This window comes from Nymphalis io, chromosome 23 (genome assembly GCF_905147045.1).
Source record: "Nymphalis io chromosome 23, ilAglIoxx1.1, whole genome shotgun sequence".
Taxonomy (NCBI): domain Eukaryota; kingdom Metazoa; phylum Arthropoda; class Insecta; order Lepidoptera; family Nymphalidae; genus Nymphalis; species Nymphalis io.
Window position 1 is genome coordinate 4,567,796 of NC_065910.1, and position 10,632 is coordinate 4,578,427.

General features: G+C 31.8%; 1 protein-coding gene across 1 annotated transcript in view; it reads left to right on the forward strand.

Annotated features, from left to right (window-relative positions):
- LOC126777663 (UBX domain-containing protein 6) overlaps positions 1-9,707 on the forward strand; it is a 410,195-nt gene extending 400,488 nt beyond the window's left edge. Inside the window, exon 10 of the transcript XR_007670074.1 lies at positions 9,695-9,707. The gene's annotated coding sequence lies outside the window, so the exon portion shown is untranslated. The remainder of the gene's footprint in view (positions 1-9,694) is intronic.
- Positions 9,708-10,632: the final 925 nt, after the last annotated feature.

Here is a 10,632-nt window from a genome sequence, read left to right on the forward strand (position 1 = left end):
AACAGACGTATCAATTTTTATTTGTAGAATATAAACTTGTATTATATTTTGTGATGAAAGCTATCTATGTCATGAAATACAATAGTAAGAATTTATTTATACAAAAGATTTCGTCTCACAATAGTCGATTCCCATTTCTGTTTTATGTGTTCCATTAGCATATTATACTCCATAAAACTCAACGAATATAATAATTTATTATGAGACATTTTATCTTGTATATAGTTTTTTTGCAAACATGATTCGTTTTGTCAAATATTGTAAGCTATTTATAAGTTTAAATCATACAATTCAAGATTATCCCGGAAGGTTTTGTTGGTGATATTAATTTTAATTTATTAGTTGCCTTGTTATACGAACTTTTTAATATAATTATATAGGATTGGGTCTAAATAAAACTTACTCTTGTGGACTTTTAACCAGTTTTTATAAATTTTAAACAGCTACACCTCTTGATACACATTATATCTTATGGCGGCGTCGTTCGAGAGAAAGAGAGCTAGCCTCCATCCCTTTCAGTCAATATGCTCCGTTCAGAAATCATACTATGAACAATGGCCGAGATGGCCTAGTGGTAAGAACGCGTGAATCTTAACCGATGATCGTGGGTTCAAACCCGGGCAAGCACCACTGAATTTTCATGTGCTTAATTTGTGTTTATAATTCATCTCGTGCTTAACGGTGAAGGAAAACATCGTGAGGAAACCTGCATGTGTCTAATTTCAATGAAATTCTGCCACATGTGAATTCTACCAAACCCGCATTGGAGCAGCGGGGTGGAATAAGCTCCAAACCTTCTCCTCAAAAGGGAGAGGAGGCCTTAGCCCAGCAGTGGGACATTAACAGGCTGTTACTGTGTTACTGTGGGTCTAAATAAAACTCACTCTTGTGGACTTTTAACCAGTTTTTATAAATTTTAAATAGCTACACCTCTTGATACACATTATATCTTATGGCAGCGTCGTTCGAGAGAAAGAGAGCTAGCCTCCATCCCTTTCAGTCAATATGCTCCGTTCAGAAATCGTACTATGAACAAATATAAATAAAAGCTTACTTCCGGCTTCAAAAAACTCTTAACTTAGGCTTAAATCTTTAATATTTTTTTACATTTTAATAAAATTATTCATATCGTTATCATAAAAAAAATCTGGACCCAACCCAACAATATAAAATAGCAACCAGGGCCTACTATCAATTCCTTCTATTATGGGATCGTCAATATGTCATTCGACTAATGCGTTCAAACGGTTTGTTTTCGTACCGACTTTATTCCATACTAGTGCCCCACTCTTTTATAGCTACTAAGTTTTATAATAATACATTATATAATATTATATTCTACTAGTGGTAGAGCTTTGTGCAAGCTCGTCTGGGTAGGTACCACCCACTCATCAGATATTCTACCGCAAAACCGCAGTACTTGTTGTGTTCCGGTTTGAAGGATGAGTGAGCCAGTGTATTTACAGGCACAAGGGACATAATATCTTAGTTCCCAAGGTTGGTGGTGCATTGGTGATGTAAGCGATGGTTAACATTTCTGACACGTCAATGTCTATGGGCGTTGATGACCACTTACCATCAGGAGGCCCAAATGATCGTCCGCCTTCCTATTCTATATAAAAAAAGTATTATATTCACTGATGTAAGATCTATCAGACGATATCTTGTTTATGTATTTTGCAATTACCAAGACGATCGTTTCAACGGTACAGAAGTCGACGTGTTTCATCGCCTTCTAGCAGCAAGTTACAACAAAGTAGTATATTATAATAGTAAATAGTATGAAACATATTTATAGAAATATTATATAGTGCTTGGTCAATCAGTTTTAAGAATATTATTATCAATCAGATATAAATAAATATTTTCAATTTAATTAATTCTAGTAAAACACTTTGCCAGCGTGGAATACAATTTGTGACGAAAATCCGCTATTGAGGAATGATCACTTATCATCAGGTCGCCCGTATGCCTTACCGCCAACATTTATTACGAGTATATATAAAAATAGAAAGATACTAATTTAATTATTTTAAGCTTCTATTGATTTTGTAATATTTAATGCGTGTTAATAATGTGTAACATGATCACCTCATTATAATATTTATAACCGACCACCAAATACCATTATTCTTAAAATAAAACCTTAACAACATGTGAGTATGTGACTTTTGGCAATAGTAAGGGAATAAAATTTATATCATATTTGGGCAGAGAAATGCCCAAATCATCGTCATATTTTAATATAGCTTCATAAAATATGTATGTCATGGAGAACTGGACAAACAAAATCAGAACTGTTTCGTATAAAGCCAGTCAGAAATTCATTGGTTATTTGGCTTTATGGAACATCAGTACGGATCATTTAGTTAAGTGGGTAGGACATGTTTTCTTCAGTGTCACGGTATTCTCTTTCGACTTTCTCTTTATATATTTCTTTTATTCATACGATTGTTATCAAATACAATTCACTACATTAGCAAACGACATTTTAATTCCGGGAACGTTATACGTTTCTTTATATTATTGGTATAAGAATTTATCATAATATAAATTTAGAAAACTGTCATCGTTTCATATGGTTCGTATTTTTTCATAAAGAAAAGTTTCTACCAAAGAGTTTTTATTTTGTTTAAATGATGATGACATCATCATCCTAACCGATTTTGGCCACGGCGTTCAATCTCAAGAGAGGTTAGCCAACTGTACAAGACATTAAATTGCACAAGTGTCCGCGCAAATACAGGTGCACTCTTCTATTCCCTCACTCCCATAATCTGATGGCTCTCCGTCATCAACGAAGTAATATCAGGCGGAGGATCAACGACTTGCATGCTTTTCGGGAGTGCACACACTTCCAACTTCCTGACGATGAGAGTTCTCCTCAGCCCATAAACAATAAAGCTGAAGAATAATTACGCAAGGAATGTGCTACTAAAATTTATAATAAGTTTTATCTGTCCATACTACAGATATTAATTTAGCAAAAAAAGTTTACTTTCATTAAAAATATATTTTAAATAGAATGAGAGAGAGAGTTGTCGTACATCCCTCCAAATTTTATAAATAAAGAAAGTAAAATTGTTATTTCAAAAATGAAGAATATCTTTGAACGTTCTTTAATAGTGGGTATAATATGATGTGAATTGTTTCCATACCTTTGGTCGCTGCTATAGCTTTCAACATGTCCTTTCAATTGAATAAAAGAAAATCATATTATGACTCTGTTAAATATATGTGCAAGTACGTAAAAAGAATAGAAAAGTTTTATAAATAAAGAAAATGCAACTTCACTGTATGATGTCATTCTTTCAAAATTTCATTAACATTAATAGAATGTATGTTTAATGTTTATTTATCTTTATTTTATATATGTATATAATTCTTCTGTACGTTTGTATATCACTTAAGTCTTCCTAAACGACTGGACCGATTAAGATTAATTATTTTGTGTTTGTTTGAGTTGAGGCCTGGATTGAGATGAGCCCATTCGACCCGGTGGTCCTGCGGCACGGACGCTGCTAACGGATCCCAGTTTTTTTTCTTTTTGGCTTAATATAAAATATTTATTGATGGCATTAAAAAGGAAAATGTCCTATTACCTGAATAGAAAACTTTTTTACATTTTTTTAAAACAAACGTATTCTGAATATATAATCCAATTTCATTTGATTTTTTTATCGAGTAAAGCGAGTTTCAGCAAGACTACGGCTCAAATTATCATAGACCGGGCTTGCAGACGCGTTCAGCCATAATGATGGGATTATGTACAATAATTATATTATTATAAGCACTTACGTCACACGAAGTAATAAAACATTTAAAGATATTTTTAGACATGATGCTAGTTAAGTCCAATTCCTATACTCACCATATTATGTTTGTATAAAGTTAATTAGTGTATACGGAAAAATTGAGCCTATATAGCTGAGTGGTTACAAAACGTTAATTGTAATTGGCGATATGGGGAGATTCGAATCCAGGCAAGTACTTTTGAGTTTACATTTGCTAAATTGGTGTTTCCATTTCGTCTCCTATTTAGGGATAGCAGAAATCATAATAAGTAAGCCCGGGTTTGCCGGATAAAATTGTGTCAAATGAGGTGCAACCACTAACCCGCTTTAGATTAGCCTGATGGAATAATCTTCAAGTCCGTGCCACTTTAAACTTAAGCATTTATTGACTACAACTACCTTAGAACCGAGTTGGTCAAAAAGTTAGAAGGCCTGAATCTTAAGTTTGTGGGTTTAATCCATATTTGAATAGCGTGGTGGAATCAGCTCCCATTATTATCCTGAAACGGAGAGGAGCCGTAATTTCAGTAGTGGGATTTAACAAGACAATCCTTACTACTTTTACTTTATTTTTAATATCCATTGAAAACAAACCATTAACAAATTACAAACCGTTTTTTATTCAATTAGTTCATAAAACATTGTCATTCAATTACTTAGATTTAAAACGGACTAAGAAACAAGTAAAGTTTAAAAGGGCTTCACCGCTACTGAGAAATCCTTTATCGTTAAAAGCAGTGAGAAACTTAGTTACTATTTAGTTTACTTTACATTTTTTTTTTTTTTTTATAGAATAGGAAGGAGGACGAGCATATGGGCCACCTGATGGTAAGTGGTCACCAAACGCCCTTAGACATTGGCATTGTAAGAAATGTCAACCATCGCTTATAGCCAATGCGCCACCAACCTTGGGAACTAAGATTTTATGTCCCTTGTGCCTGTAATTACACTGGCTCACTCACCCTTCAAACCGGAACACAACAATATCAAGTATTGCTGTTTTGCGGTAGAATATCTGATGAGTGGGTGGTACCTACCCAGACGGGCTTGCACAAAGCCCTACCACCAGTAGAGCCCTACCACATTAATTGATTATTTTCTTTTAACAAATATACTTGGTAGTATGCCTGTGTTTTGTGCTTTAATTTAGTGTATTCAGTATTCAATTTGCTAGCCTTGTACGATCTCTACATTAATCTACATGAGAAAAAGATTTGGCACTCATGGTCTACCTAACTATACCTAACCTCAATTTTCTTTAGGCATGCTTTGTTAAATGTTTTTCCGTCACTTTTTTATATAATAACAATAAGAAAAATATTAACGACGCTTTATATTATATATACGCCAGGAACGATGCACCACCTTGAGTATTAAAATTGTATATCTCTTGTGCCTGTAGTTACACTGATTAATTCACCCTTCAAACCGAAATAGAACAATATTAAGTACCACTGTTTAGCGGTAGAATATATGATGGTGGGTAGTACTTACTCAGACGGGCAGCACAAAGTGATAGCAATCAAATAATTATGGTTATCTAAAGCAACATTCTAGTCGAAGAGTAAAAGAACTTTATTCAATATAAAAGCGTTATACTAGCTTATTGATTGGCGAAAGAAGCTTAATTTTTTTTTTTTTTTGGTATCGATAATTTTGCTTATGATAAAATTAATAATATTATATTTTTACTTGAAATTAATTAACACTTATAAGTTTTAATAGGTGCAATTCTACTCTGTCGCTACCACATGGAATCGAAATATTTAAAAAAACAATAGTATTCTATTTTTGAAGATAATTTTCATCTACTTTCACCTGATGTTAACTTTTTCAACTTACATGAAACAATCGTTGATAACGAGTACTTACTCGTAGTTGAAATCGTAAATCTCCGTGTTAGGTACACATAACACGTCTAGAACCGATCCAATCAATATGTTAACAAGAGTCGTATGCGGCGTGCATATGTCATTTGTCCACGCTCCAATTCCTTGTGAATACCGTTAAGGCTTTCAAATGTATTCTATGATAATTTATCTATCCATTTATCTATGTATATAAAGAATATATGAGAAAGAAACATTTAAAAAAATAATATAAACATTAATGAGTTTAATTAGTAATAAATCATATTATATTAATATAAAAAATTTAAAATATAAAAGTAATAAACCAAAATATATAGTAAGTAAATTTGTTTTTTATTTTTTTTATTTTAAGCGAATGTTTAAACAAACACACACAGCGAGAATATGGTTCCACGTACAATAAACGTAAGCGATCAGATATAATCTAAGGTTATTTATGTAATGATTTTATTAAACTAAATTTGTAATATTGGAAAATTATAGTGGAGACACTCAATGGTAAAAACAAATCCAATATCCGCGTAGTACGGTTTATTATAGTAACGTAACTTAAGGTTCCAAATACAAGTAGGCGAGTACACCTCTAAATACGACGCTAACAAACTATCCCACCATGTGGAAGTAGTCTTACCTAAAACAAATAAATTTCCTTAGCATTCAAATAATGTTCCAGCAGGTATGGAAGCACTACAATACAACTACCAAAATAACACTTCGTAAGCGTTATTCAAAATACAAATATCGCCATTTAGTAACAAAAGTATTAACTCATCTACAAGGAACAATTGATGAATTTGAAAGTAGTAACAGCCTGTTAATGTCCCACTGCTGGGCTAAGGCCTCCTCTCCATTTTGAGGAGAAGGTTTGGAGCTTATTCCACCACGCTGCTCCAATGCGGGTTGGTAGAATACACATGTGGCATAATTTCAATGAAATTAGACATGGAGGTTTTCTCACGATGCTTTCCTTCACCGTCAAGCACGAGATGAATTATAAACACAAATTAAGCACATGAAAATTCAGTGGTGCTTGCCCGGGTTTGTATCCACGATCATCGGTTAAGATTCTCGCGTTCTAACCACTAGGCCACCTCGGCTTTTGAGTTTGAAGTGACTCTAAACTCTAGCAATAATCATTGTTACAAATTAAAATAAATACGAACTTAACGTTTTATTATTATTATTATTTAGTTTGTTTTTCATAATATTTAAGAATATTTAAGATCAGTTGATCTTGTTTATTGTAGAGCGAAACTCCATGTTAGTTCCATAACTTTAAAGGGGTTCTCCAGCTGAATATGTTGTTACCCAAGTTGAAAACACACACACACACACACATATATAATAAAATATTATATTATTCAATTTCAATATAATATACCTCCTGTAAACTTATAATGTTCCCAACATTTTAAGATAAATAAAATTTTGTATCGCATTAAAAAAAAAAATTACGTCAATAAGTGTACATGTTCATAATTAAGATTACTGAGTACTCTAGTAGATTTACATACAAATAAATAAATAAGATTATATAGATATTATATGAAAATAATGCCTGCAAACACAATCTTTTATTTTGATGAAGATGCTGGAGCTTATTTCACCATTAAAATAATTTGAATAATATGATATTTTATAATATACAAGAAGTTGAAAGGAAGCAAGTATAAAAATTCATGACATGACTTTTCCTCAAATATCACGTTAATTAAAAGTAATTTCAAAGCTTTATTCATATGTTACATGTGAAATGTGGAATTGAAAATATGTTATATAAAATTGTTCGGTCTCATATATTTGACGAGCCGGTTGGCGTGGTTGGTAGACACTTGCCTTTCACGCCGAAGGTTGTGGGTTCAATTCCCACCCAGGACAGACATTTGTGTGCATGGACATGTCTTTTTGTCCTGAGTCTGGGTGTTATTATCTATATAAGTATGTATTTACAAAAGAAAAGTAGTATATGTAGTATATCAGTTGTCTGGTTTCCATAGCACAAGCTTTGTACAAGCTTAATTTGGGATCAGATGGCCGTGTGTGAAAAATGTCCCAGGATATTATTATTATATATACAAACATATCTATAAAGTATATTTAAAGAAATAATCAATTAACTTGATTGACGTGAAAATAAAATTTGGAGTTTTAATCAAAGCGTGATCCATTATATCTGTCATCAAGTTATATATCTTAAAGATATTAAAAGTTATAAATGCCTATTAAGTGCCCAAGGGTTTTGAGATTGCAATAAATGGGTAAAGGTTAAAATCCATCACAGAGCTATATAATTTAAGCTTTGATCTTGGCTAGAATAGCCAACTTTTTGATCCAGGCTTATTTGCCAGCTATTTTTGGCGAGTGCCTTGAGTAATTTGGCTTATGAAAATAACTAATAGAGGAAATGGATGCATTGTGTATCATTTTTTATAAATGAGATATTTTAACGCAAACGTTATTTTTTCAAATCGGACTGGTAGACCTTGGACTAACACGTTCAAACAATCAAGCTAACTTCAGCTGTATAATATTAGTATAGATTAAACAAAGTACATTTGATAAGCGCTTTAGTGCTGAAAGTGCTAAAGTAAAAAACGTGGCTGGGACGCACGGTGGACGAAACATCAACAAGATAATTATTGAAATATATTATAATTAGAAAAAGAATATTATAACAATATATAGACTTCATTATATAGAATACGCGCAATGCTCACATTAAGAAGAGAACGGCGGTGGAAAGGGCGATGGTGACATAAGAAAGCGTCATCCCATTTAACTTCATGTCATACGAGTCGGTCATACCCTCGAAGAAACAAAAGATGTTATCAATAAAAATGTATTTCCTATATTCCAGTGTGCAGTCAGACTAAACTGAAATGAAGTTAGTTCTTCAGAGCAGCCCCGCACGTATTTATCAGACCTCTGTCTCACTATCGCAAATTTAAAGCGATTAATATTATAGAATACCGTTTAGAGCGCATTTGATTTTAAGGTGTTAAATTTAAAGAAAATATTAAAATGTCAAATGTATATTTATACAACCCTATACCAATAGGTGGCGCTTTTTAAGCAATTAAGGTATCGTACGAGCGCGTAAAGCTAGCAAAATTATAGATTTCACCCGAGTCTCTAACATGCGCCTCTCGTGACACGATTATATTTCTATGTTTTTTCTATCAAAAACGACCGACAGTATTTTTTTTTTATCTGTCTTTTAAATATTTTACTAATCATTCTTAAAAACATGGTATAATTTTTATAACAATAATATGATATTTAAGTCGAAGCGCTATCAATTTTTTTCCCATTATCGTCTAGTCGCAACTGCGCACTAGTGATTGATTTAACAAACAAATAAATATATGCTCGAAGTATGGGTGACATGCGACAGGAGATGTTGTTTGCGAAAATAAAATATAGTAACCGCAAAAAGCTTTTTATTGGTATGAAATAAAAGAAATGGTTTTATAAAAAATCCCGAGAGACAGTCCTCGATTACTTGTAAATATAATTATCCAGTTTTTTTCTCAATAACTTACATCAATAATCTCGGATATTTGCTGATTTTTTTTATTCATTTATCTGTCTGATCTGATACAACCCTTGATAATATAATAAATGAGTGAATGAATAAATGAGTACTCATTTATACAATATTTTATTTTTTATTGTGAACTACATTTATTCATAGAAAATCAAATAAAATTTTACTAATTTTATTTTATTACCCCTGTCGCGTTACGTTTTTTATATGTTTGCTAATAGGATGTTATAAAATCGTCTAAAATAAATTATTTAAACTGATTGAAATTAGTAGTCTTTGTTTCATTTATCTTCTTAATCTCGATTTCTTCGTGCGTAAGCACATAAATGTTATAGAATAATAACATTAACTAAAATTGCTTATAATTTTTGATACAAAATTAATTTATTTACAATATATAATATACAAATTATTTACAATACAATATTTTATAGTGAATATTAATAATTTTTAATTACTTATAAAAATAGTCTCTTTTTTAGAAATCTAAAAAACAATGGCAAAACTTAACAACCAAGTATCTTGCAAGATGTCATTTACAATGAAACTTGCCCTATTGAGATCCTTAGCACGTACTGCACTTGAGACTTCAAAGAATATATTAAGTAGAAAAAGTATTAGTGTCTGAGAAAGAGGAACGAAAATATATTGAAGTGGCAAAATATATTTACTGTACAAATATATATATATATTTTTTGTTATTAAATTAATACCTTCAAGGAAATGTTGATGATTAAATCAAAATGAACTTTATTTAATTAAGCCAGCATTATTTTATTTTCATGCAAGTAACTGAAAATTAATTGTATTTCAATCATAGATTTATATAATTTAATTAAGCGAAAGAAATTAGCACGAGTTCATATTCTTATCAAGAGAATCTACATTCAGAATTAGAGGAAAATAATAACCCTTGAGTCATATTCAGGTCTTATCAGACGTTAAATCTAAATCTATTTTATATTATGAGATTTTTTTTATTAGACTTTTTTATGTATTTTAATTTATGAGATTCATAAGTAACAGCCTGTGAATGTCCCACAGCTAGACTGAGGCTTCCTCTCTTTTTTGAGGAAAAGGTTTGGAGCTTATACCACCACGCTGCTCCCGTGAGAATGGAATACACATGTGGCAGAATTTCGGTGAAATTACACACATACATGTTTCCTCACGATGTTTTCCTTCACCGTCAAGCAAGAGATGAATTATAAACACAAATTAAGAACCTGGAAATTCAGTGGTGCCTGCCCGGGTTTGAATCCACGTTCATCGGTTAAGATTCACGCGTTCTAACCACTAGGCCATTTCTGTTTTCTGCTTCTGCATGAGATTAATTACTACTTGAAAAAAAATAAAAAAGTATAAAATATGAAGTTTAGTATTTGATCACTATAAAGACCTTGTAAAGTATCTATAAGTA